The sequence below is a fragment of the Agelaius tricolor genome, unplaced genomic scaffold, assembly GCF_023055355.1.
Source record: "Agelaius tricolor isolate 1412-34295 unplaced genomic scaffold, bAgeTri1.0.p SCAF_21, whole genome shotgun sequence".
Lineage (NCBI taxonomy): Eukaryota > Metazoa > Chordata > Aves > Passeriformes > Icteridae > Agelaius > Agelaius tricolor.
In genome coordinates this window covers 6,185,474-6,196,530 of record NW_027269281.1, presented here as the reverse complement: position 1 = coordinate 6,196,530, position 11,057 = coordinate 6,185,474, and positions in this window count along the sequence as shown.

The window sequence follows — 11,057 nt, the reverse complement described above, 5'->3', positions numbered from 1 at the left end:
AGTTTCTAGAAGAACCCCTTTAGAAGTTTTCTCCCAATTTTGCCCTAAACCAAAACAACCTCCAAAGCAGGCTACTGAGACTAGGATGGAGAATCAACAGACCATACACATTTTGAACAGCTCCCACCAACTCTGTTAACCTTCTGTAAATCATCACCACCAAGTACAGCAATAGAGAATGCCTGATTCATATCCCTGCTCCATAAAAGTTACATGCCAGGGACAAAATTGCCATTATCTGTGGATAGGCAAATATGCCTATGGACCAGAGAGACATTATTACATCAAACCACATGGTAAGTACTGACTGCTGTACCCCAATGCAAAATGTTTAAACCCAGAATTATTACTCTTTTTTTTTTTTTCCTTCACTTTCTCCAGCCCCACATTAATAGGGCACCAAGTTTTTGTCTTGGTTTGAGACAAATTAGGAGGAAACATCTGTGGTAATCACATATCCTCTAAACAGAGAGAGACATAGCTCTCCCAGGATTTTCCTGGGAAGCTGTGAGAAGCTGTGAGAAAGCTCAGAGAAAAGAATGAGAAACAATTCTTATCTTCTCTTGCTGCACCTGTTGTTGTGCACATGTGGAATGTGTTATAGAGATTTGTTTACCAAAGGGTGATTTCTTAATTGGCCACTGGTGATGGTGTTTGGATTTGATTGACCAATCTGGTCAAAGCTGTATCAGACTGTCTGCAAGGGCGATGGGTTTTTTCTTATTAGTATAATATAGTATAATAATAAAGCGATTGACCAGCCTTCTGGAATCATGGAGTCAATGCTAATTATTCCCCGTTCAGGGGCTCGCTGCTATGATAAACATCCTGAAAGGGTGTCTCCTCTAAACAGAGGAAGGTTTCAGCAGCTTCTCCCCCACAGGTCTGAAAGGAATTTCTTGGAGGAAAGTGAAAAAACCCTGTTTATTTAACAAGCAGAGTGCATGCAGGCACAGGAAAAAAGAATTGATCATGTTAGATAATAAACCTTCTCATTGTGGAGAAAGCTGGTGGATTTTTAGAGTCCTGCTCGGCTTCTCCCAAGGTCCGGAGCCAGGATGCGGCATTCCTGAAGCCTCCCCCTGATGGACAGCTGCGTGGGGATCACAGCGATGGTCTGGTTTTTCAGACCAGAGCAAAGCCGAACAGTTCCAGAAGAAGAAGCCACAGTCCTGGGAAAACTTCTTGCTTCAGCTCACAAACAAGAAGCTAACTAAAAGTAATGACACAACTCTCCCATCCACACAGTAGAGAGAACTGGGGGAGCCTGAGAACTGAACACAAACTGCGCACCAAGGAATTCCCCCAGCTTCCCCCCCTTTTAAGCTTAAAGTTACAGGACCCATGTCAGCATAAAGCAGATGATAGGGGATACAGTATCATAACATCACCCCAGGACAACATCCTTTTCAAATTGTGGGGCCTACAACTGCACACAGTACTCAGTACTTCATTAATCTCAAGTATTTCCTTTTACAGCCATTATTATTCAAGCACTTCCAGCTGTAATTTAAAGATCTTCCTTAAAAAATTGATTTATGTTGGATAAATGCTATTGAGAAGTACTGTGAACAGTGACTAGGATAATGGACTGGCCGGTCTCAGGACTTCTGCTGGTCAGAGTGACCCTGAGATGCATTAGAAAGTTTCTTTTCCCAGCCCGGCGGTCGAAGAAGGAGTCAGAACTCTTCAGTTCTCATTCTCAAGGTTGTTTATTGTTTCTTATCTATAAAATTCTTTCTCTGGCCTGCCGAGGTCCATTCAGCAGGTCAGACAGAGGCACACTGACGCCCTCAGGACAGTGTTATCTTTTTATACTAAAAACTACGTGTACATTATTTACCATAACTTCCTAATACCTATCACCTATGTTAGACAGTGAGCTTCTACTCTAAACCAATCTAAAAGTGCCAGCATCACAGCCCACAACACCACATGGGCTTTGAGAGAAAAGGATGAGGCAGAGGATGTCTCTTCACGAACCTCATGGTCAGAATTTACACTGTTAAAAATCCATCCTATAGCCTAGCACATTTTCAGGCAGCCTGAGGTATATACATTAAGGTCCTGCATCTCTTCAAAGACTCCAGGGACTTTAATCTCTTCCCAAGTACTTGAGTAACTTGGAATCACTCCAAAGACACTGTAAATGCCCCTGTGATTGTTCCAAAAAACTTAAGGGAAAATATTGCACAGCTCAGTCATGAATAAAATAGCACAGCTGCTTGTAGCTCAAGTGAAAAGAATGCTGTCTTGGTTTAAGACAATTAGTGGGGTGGACACTCCAAAATTAGTTACCTCCCCCTTTAGTTTAAATCACTTCCCTTTGAGAGATGAATATGAGAAGATAAACATGGAAAAAATAACAGTTTACTAAAAAATGAAACAGCAACAAGCAAAAAAACCAGTAAACAATCAATAGATACAAAGGGGCTGAATCCTGTGGACTCCCCAGGAGCAAAGAAAACAAGAAGGTGGAGAAGCCCCTCCTCCAAAATGGTAGCCTCTGTAGCCAACCACATGGTCCAGGGGACAAAGACAAGATGATGGAGAAGCCCCTTTCTCCCGACCACATAGTGGGGAGAGAGAACAAAGGGAAAAAAAACAACACAGCAACTGAACCTCCACAATTACAAAATTCTCTCTTTCCCCAAACAACAACCAACAGGGAACAAGGACAAAACAACAGAAACCTGGAGAACTTTTCTTGTCCAAAAACAATCAAATGCTGCCGAGCTGTTTGCTCTATGCCACCTGATAGGGTCTCTCCTGTCTGCAGCAGGTCTGTCAACAGTGGCAGCTGGAACTTGTGGAGGGACTTGGATGACTCCTCAGCAAAGGCAGCAGGCACTGGGGCAGCTACTGGAACTCACAAAGAGAGAGAAAGAGCAGTTCCACTTTTCCCAGCATGATTGCCCTGACTGACAGCAGTGGAGGAAAAAAAAAGGTCTGAAGAAATCCTCCCTGGCCCAGAGACAGGTGTAGCAGGACATCTCACCCTCCACAAGAGCTTACTTATTGTTTGTTAACTGGTCAGATAACTCAAACAGGACAAGCTGTCTTGTAGTGAGTTATTTTGTTGCCATGGGATTACCATGGGTCTGGCATCTCCCAACTGCCAATAAACATGTTACTGTTGAAGTGAGATCTGACAAGATAAGCTGGATTTCTGACTGACAGATGCCTCGCTCTACAACTATAAAAGCCAAAACAAACTTTCACAAAGCAGAAATCTTCTATACATTTTCCTGGAAATGTGTGGAGCTTCTCCCATAAGTAGGGATGCCTGCTTTGCAGTTACTCCCCAGGGGTTAAGTGAAGGAGTCTCTGTACATTATTATAATTTTGGTGATGTGGCAGGACTTTCCCCCTACCACAGAAGAGCTTATCTGTTCTGCCTATCAGCTGGTGTGATAGCTCCAGGCATCTTCCCCCTCACATGAATTGGTGAGATAACCCTGGCCCGACATCTGCCAGGTAGTGAATTATCTCTGGTGCCAGAGAGGTAGAATCTTCAGCTGATGATAAACATCTGGCCTTGAGAACAAGATGTAGGGAGATAAGCTGCTGGAATTTCTGACTGACAGACTTTACAAACTATAAAAGCGACACAATTTTTGGGAAAAAAAATCCCAAATTTAAAAAAAAAATTAAATTTCACCAACTTCTTGCTCCTAGGCTGCGGAAGGGCAGTGGGCACAAACTTTCACGAAGTCAGAAGTCTTCTTCACACTAACGGGTAGGGCTTTCCCCTAAAGTTTGGATGCAAACATTGTAGTTACTTTCCCAGGAATTGAGTGAAAGGGCTCTATGTGTATTCTATCATCAATTCAGTGGTAAGTCACATTGACTCCTAATTTATACTATTTCTCCGCAAACTATAAACAGGTACATCTATCATGCACTGTATTTGCATCTACTAGTAGTTTTTTGTTTATCCTGTGTAGTAAGTCTGTTTAAAGACTTCTGTCTGTTAATCTTGTGCCTATTCAATAAATAATTCATATTATAATAGACCTAATCAGACATTCTTAAGAACTTGGGAGCGAGAGCCATTTGGGGTGCAGGCTGCCTCAAACAGAGCTACTGCCAGTGTCTTGGGGTGATTTTATGATGATACTCTATTCCCTAATCATCTGCTTTATGCCCAGAAATGGCTGCTGTAGCTTTAAGGTGGGTCCAGGGGAGAGGCAGGAGCCTTGGGGCTCTTGCATGGGCTTTGTTCAAAGCCTCACTTCCAGGCATGCTTGGTGTGGTGCAGACAGATTGTTGTTTAGCTAGCTTGGTTTTTTAGTTAGCTTAAGCAAGAAGTTTCTTTTTCCCCTTTCCTTGGCCTGGAGAGACTGCAGCAGCCATCCTTCAGTGGCTTTTGTATTTTCTTGAACTGTTCGGCTTGGTTTTGGTCCGAGATCAGTCAACAGGAGACGGTTGGCCAGGACCACAGAGGTTGCTCCGCCTCGCCCAAGATATCGGGAAAAGCTGAACCAACAAGAGAAAGGACACCAAAATCCGCCAGCTTCATCTGCTGTGAGGAGGGGACCAACGTCAGAGGTTCAAGAGGTTCCCATCTGTTTTGCCCACGCTGCTGCGTAAACTTTTTTCTCCTTCCCTGAGACAAAAGCCAGGTGCCATTATGCTACCCCTTGCCACACAGACAGACAGTTTGTTTCCTCCCCTTGTGAGAAACAACTGCTCACTTGGAAAATTTCAAAAGGTTTATTAAACCTTGACAAAAATACAACAAAAGGACTACATAAAAAAAATACGCAGTGCTGGGAATTGCCCTCGTGGATATCACGTGGCCAGTTCATCTTCAAGATGGATGCTCAGTCTTTTATACCCCTGGGGGGTTGCATCAGCCAGCCCTGGCCCCTCCCAAAGTCTGTCAGTCAGCTCTTCTTTGTCATTTATCGGTGGAGACTGCTTTCTTGTAACTTGATTGGAGGGTCAGGTGTTGCCATGCTGCACCCCCTTAACAACAAGCTTTTCCATTCCAAACTGCCCCATGAAAGGGGCACATGTACACGCCTTCTCTCTACCTGTCCTAGACAACCTAGGCTGTCTGATGGCAACAATACGGGGGGGGAAGGGAACTATGGGGATAACAGAGGACATCTAAACTACAATAACATAACTATACATCACTAAAGCTTTTCTTAATATTCACACAATAGTCATCCTTTAATTGCGAGAGCCAAGCATCTCATTATCCATCTATAACACCCTGGTATCTTGGGGGTTTTTTTGTTCTGCTGTGAGCGGGGGTGTGTGGGGATAAGGTTCTGATGGTTCAATATCTAGCATTTATTCTTTTTTTTCCCATGCCGTCCATGGTCTTTGTCAATAAACAGGTAGGTTTTTTTTCACTTTCACCCACTAGTATTCATTTTCTAATTAGCAGAGAAGGGATTGCTGAAGCCCTTTTTCTTTAGAGGAAACACTCTCTCCAGAGTGTTGTCTTCTAAACTGGTCTCTAAACCAAGACAGCCAGAAATCTGAGTCAAAGGCAGGACTTGTCTAAGGTCTCACTCCATTCATAACAGGTGGTAAGTTACATTTGACTCCTAATCAATACTATTTATTTTGCTAGCTGTCCTGGTTTGGGACAGATTTGGGAGGAAACCTCTGAATAGGGTCTCCTCTAGAAAGCAGATTTTCAGTGGCCCCTCCGACAACCGATTTGGGACAAAAATCTCCTTGGAAAAAAAGTGGAAAAAACTGTTTATTTGACAAGCAAAATACTCACACACATGAAAAAAAAAAAAAAAAGAATAATATTAAACCATATAACCTCTCATTGCTCTGAAGAGATGGTAAATTCAGAGAGTCCTTGTGTAGTTCAGAGAGAGTCCTTTTCATGGGTGTGTCTTGGCTTGGCTCTCTCAATCCCTCCGGGGCTTGGGTCTCTCTCTGAGGCTTGGGTCCGGTGTCCCGGCTGCAGTGCAGCTTGGGGGGCCCCCGGACAATAGTCCTGGTGTTCCTGGACCGAACAATAGCTGAACAGTTCCAAAAAAAAAAAAAAACTTACAGCCTTGGCTACCTAGAAAGAAACTAACTAAAAGCAAAGGAGAGCTGTCTCCTGCTGTCCATGCTGCAGACAACACAGTCCATGAGAAAGGAATTCTGGGGGAGTAAAATGAAGTTTCTGCAGACAAACTGTGTGCCACTTCTCCCTCCTCGCTCTCTCTGTCTCTCTGGGCCTAGCTTAAAGCTACAAGACCCATTTCTGAGCAAAAAGACAGATGATGGGGATGCCAGCATCATAAAGTCACCCCAGGACACTAGGTTTAATATAGGTACCTTGATATAGTGCACTGTTTTATGTTATGCTATAATCTACTAGTACTTATTTACTTTTATACTGTGTAGTAATTCTGATTAAGATCTTTCGCCTGTTATGTCTTTTCTGTTTAATAAATAATTCAGTTTTATAAATAGATCCGATTTGCCATCATTAGAACTTGCCAACCAGAGTGATTTCTTAAATTTAAACTTGCCAAAATCTGATGCTTAGGCAGGGCTTGCCTGAAGCTTCCACTTGTCCCCCAACAGGGGGTTGCCCCTGGCAACTGTGGCCAAAAAGGTGTTGTCAGCTGCTCCAAAGCCTGGGAAAAACAAAGGAGAGCTTCTGACTTGCACTCCCTCAGCTTCTCAGTAGCCCAGTGAGAGCAAAAGAGAGCTCACGCCTATCTGTTTCTTGTTTTTAAAGGGAACCCAGGCCAACTGCCTCTGTGAACCTGGGGTAAAACACCCTGTTTCTGCTTCTGGCCCCTGCATGTTAAAGGGACAGTGATAATCTTGGGCAGACTGGGGTAGAAAAAAATATGGAATGCAATACACATTTTTTTGGTCACCCAGGACAAATGTGCACTTACTCCAGTTCAGCCTTGGTTTGCTTTATTCTGCTCTCAGGTTTATAGACAAATGGGCACAAAATGGTTCTCCGTTCAAAGGAGCAATCTTCAAAGGATAAAGAAAGGAATGGAGAAGGAAAATGGTATTGCAAGCATGTTTTGGGGAAAAGAGAAGCTCCCACTCTTAATATTTATAAATACTACTGTGGCAGGACCTTTCACCCCCTGATACAGCAGAAGCTTATCTCCCCGTCACATATGGCTGAAGTCAGGCTGGAATGGTTTGTCATGTGAAGAATTATCTCACCCAAAAACCTCCTTAGCCAGCAATAAACATCCTGTCTTAAATGGTGAGAAAGAATAAACCAAAATTAGTGACTACAGACACAGCAGTTTTTGCAACTATAAAAGAACACTGATTTTCATTAAATCAGAAATCTCTTATACACTCTCTGAGTGTGTGGAGAGTTCTCCTTGGCATGGAGATGTTCACGTCAAGGTACTTCCCTGGGGATTGAGAGGAATTAGGACATTCTCTGCATACCACTATCACTTGTTGGTGACATTGGCTCCTAATCTATACTATTTCTTTGCTAGCTGTAACATAGGTACCTTTATTATCATGCACTGTATTTTACCTACCAGTAGTGTTTCTTTTGTTTATCCTGTGTAGTAAGTAAGCCTGTTTAAAGCCTTATGTCTGTTTTCCTTGGCCTGCCTGTTGGAACCCTGGATGCTGAGAATTTTAAACTTTCTGTGCTGAAAGGCACAGACCCACAAGAGAACACTGCATTTGACCTGAGGCTGTGGACAAGGCTTCCAAAATTGATTAATAGCACTGGGATTACGGGTGTGTAGACTGTTAGAAGTGTGTAATATCACAGTGTGGAAAACTTAGAGTTTGAGGTTTTAGAATATAGTAATAAATATGAAGCAAGATGGAGGTTTTAGGGCAGAGAAATGTTGTTCTTCTTTACCTTATTCTTTCTTCTTCATGGGTTTGGGTGGTATTTTGTAATTGGACAGAAAAGTCCACATTGTGGACTTCGAGTGATCAGTTATTGGGTTAAAAGTGAAAATAATTTAGGTGTCATTTCTTAATTGGATAGTTTAGCCTTAAAAGACCTTGTAACAAGAGATAGTTAGCCATTTTGTGCCTTGCTAATGAAAGAGTGTAGAACTCACGGCTGTGAGGCTGTAACATTGATAAGAAACAATAAACACCTGAGTCTGAATACGAACTATCGTCTCAAGCACCTTCAATCCTGACCCCGATAGAGGTAGAAAAAGGAAGCAGAGAACCCACACCTACCCAATAAATAATCCATGTTGTGATAGGCCTGATTGGTCATTATTAAGAACTTGCGAGCCAGAGTGGGTCTTGGGGTGCTGTCTACTGCCAGAAACCTGTCAAAGGCAGGGACTTATCTAAGCTGTCCCATCTCACCTTCATAACCACTACCTCTTATAGAATCTTTTTGACAAAACTAAACATATACTAGATCTAACAGGCTAATTGCATCTAAATTACAGCCAAAAAGCCCCATCTGAAGGCTCAATGACTTCTTAATGTGCGAAAGCCAGAGTCAGGGGTGAAATCAGGAGCCCAGCTGAAGTGCATGTACACTAATGCACGCAGCATGGGTAACAAACAAGAGGAGATGGAAGCCACTGTACAGAAGGAAAGCTGTGATGTAGTCACAATCATGGAAATGTGGTGGGATGATTCACATGACTGGAGTGGTAGAATGGATGTCTGCATGCTCTTCAGAAGAGACAGGTGAGGGAGAAGACACAGAGGGATGGCTGCATGGGGCTTGGTTGCCAGCTAGGATTAAACCACAACATAAGTGAATAAGATAATTTTCTTATTTGAAACTCTATTCCTGCAACTGGAGCTTCTGGGTTTCTTATCTACATGTTCTGGCACACTGTATGCTATATGTGCTGTTCAGACCCTATTTGCCTGCTACCACTGATGCACCATGAATATAACTTTCTGAGCTGTGTGAAGAGCATTAGAAATATCCTTTCCCCATTTTCATACATGTAGGTTAAGCTTCAGCTGAAGAAACTCTCTTCGAAAGATGTCCTACATAACTTTGTTGGGACAGAACCTATAAAGAGATATTGCTATTGCTCAGTTATTCCTGTAGCATTACAGAGATGTGCCTCCTGAATTTCTCCATTTCCACAGGAAGAGTGCTCTTGGAGTGATGAAAATACTGCTTAAGAAATCCAGCATCTTCAGCCTTCCCAGTCATTACAAATTCCCCTGCCTTTTCAACAAACAGCCAGATATACCTTCAGTCAGGCAACTAAAATGACTGCCTACCTTTGGGCTCCAGGGACCAAACAGCTCCCAGCCTGAAACGACCAGGGAGGAAGAGTTCATTTGGGTCCAGAATCCCCAGAACCTGACAGTGCTTCAGCCATGATGCTGCAGGCATTGGTCGAGGTGGTGCTCTGGCTATATGTGCTACTGTCACTGCAGAAAGAATAGGCAACAGGGTTTAGACCTGCCCTCCTTTCATGAGGTGAGGTTCCCATCTCCTCCCCTTTCATGAGCTGGGGGTGATGTCTTTGTGCTTAATAGCTGTAGCACTCAAACTCACAGCTCCTGGGGAGTGGACAGGTGATAGACCCTGTATTGTTCACCTGGCTCACAACCTGCTCTCTGCCTGCACTCAAAGGACCACTGGGGTATACTTTACCCAAGCCAGGTTGCATGAATAATTATGATGGCAGCAAAATGGCCTATATTAATGTTTGCCCAAATCATGCAGGGGAAAATCAGTGCAAAAGGAGCTGCAATGCACAAGCTTCAGACATCATGGGAAAGAGTTACATCACCTGCCTAGCTGACAAGCTGGCACTCAGAAGCATGGAAAGAAGGAAATGCAGAAGGAGAAACTATCTACTGCTCTCCAAAGTGAATTAAAGATGTGAGAGCTCATGGACAGCCCCCCAATATGATGGCACTGACCAGAAATACTTAGCTGATGGTAGCTGAAAACACAGAAGTTGACTTTGTGTTTTAATTTTACCCTCAAGTAGCTATAGTGCAAGAGATGTTCAACAAATTAACAACAGGATCAGAGCCAGCCGAAGACTTGAAACATTGGCTTCTGTCTTGGGTTACAATGTGAGATATAACCAAAAGTATGTATTCTATTACCATCTACATAAGATGTTAAAATAGGTGGTGCAGTGTTCTTTATCTTCTTCATGACTCCACCCTGATAACTCCCACCAGGCAGGCAGCAGCCACTCTGTGGGGGCTATCTCTGCCAATGGGCCATCAGGGCAACACAGAATGATTCAGAGAATTACATAATCCAATCCTGAGATGCCCTGCCCTGAGGGGAGGAACCAAATATTCCTACCTGTATATAATCTGAGGCTTGGAACACCACAATACCACTAAAACTGGATTGCCAGAGGACAAGAGCTATCAGTAACCACCACTAGACCTCCAGAGAAGGACCAGATGTTTCTACAGGATCACTGCTTCGACAAAACCACATCCATCACACCAACAGGACTGTAGCCAACACTTAATGGGACTGGTATCACCACCCTGACCAACAGGGTGACAGGTCGTATTCTGATTTTGTCAGTTTAAGCCAGTGTTTCTGTACTATTGCCTTTATTTTAGTTTTCCTATTAAATTGTACTTCTGGCTTGGAATCTCCATCTGGTTTGCTTTCAGACTAGTACAGCTTCTTTTAGAATATATCTCCACATGTACTGGGAAAAGGATGGATAACAGTGGACCTCTAGAGGTTGTAGGAGAAAACTTTAAGAGAACATTACAATAGCCTTCTCCAAATATATTAAAGAAAGCCTAGATATTCTGGTTCAGACAGTGTAGAAAAGGAAACGTTTCTGTGGGAGGAATTCCAGCTGCTGCTGCTTATTGCTACAAATCATAGAAATGTAACTTTTTGAAAGGACACAAACAGAGGGACTAGGCCACAACACTTACATGGAAGGCCTTGGGTATCACAGCTTTCAGCCAGAGCTATCAGCTCATATGTCTGAGAACTTGTAAGGACTTAAAGAGCACAGTAACCTTTCTCAAAACATTGTCAAGGCCACAGAAGGAACTTGCTATAAAATAAGCCACAACAGCAGGAACTTGAGATAAGCACAGAAGGGAGGAATTTGCATCAGGAAGGTGCTAATTCCAGGCCTGGAAGA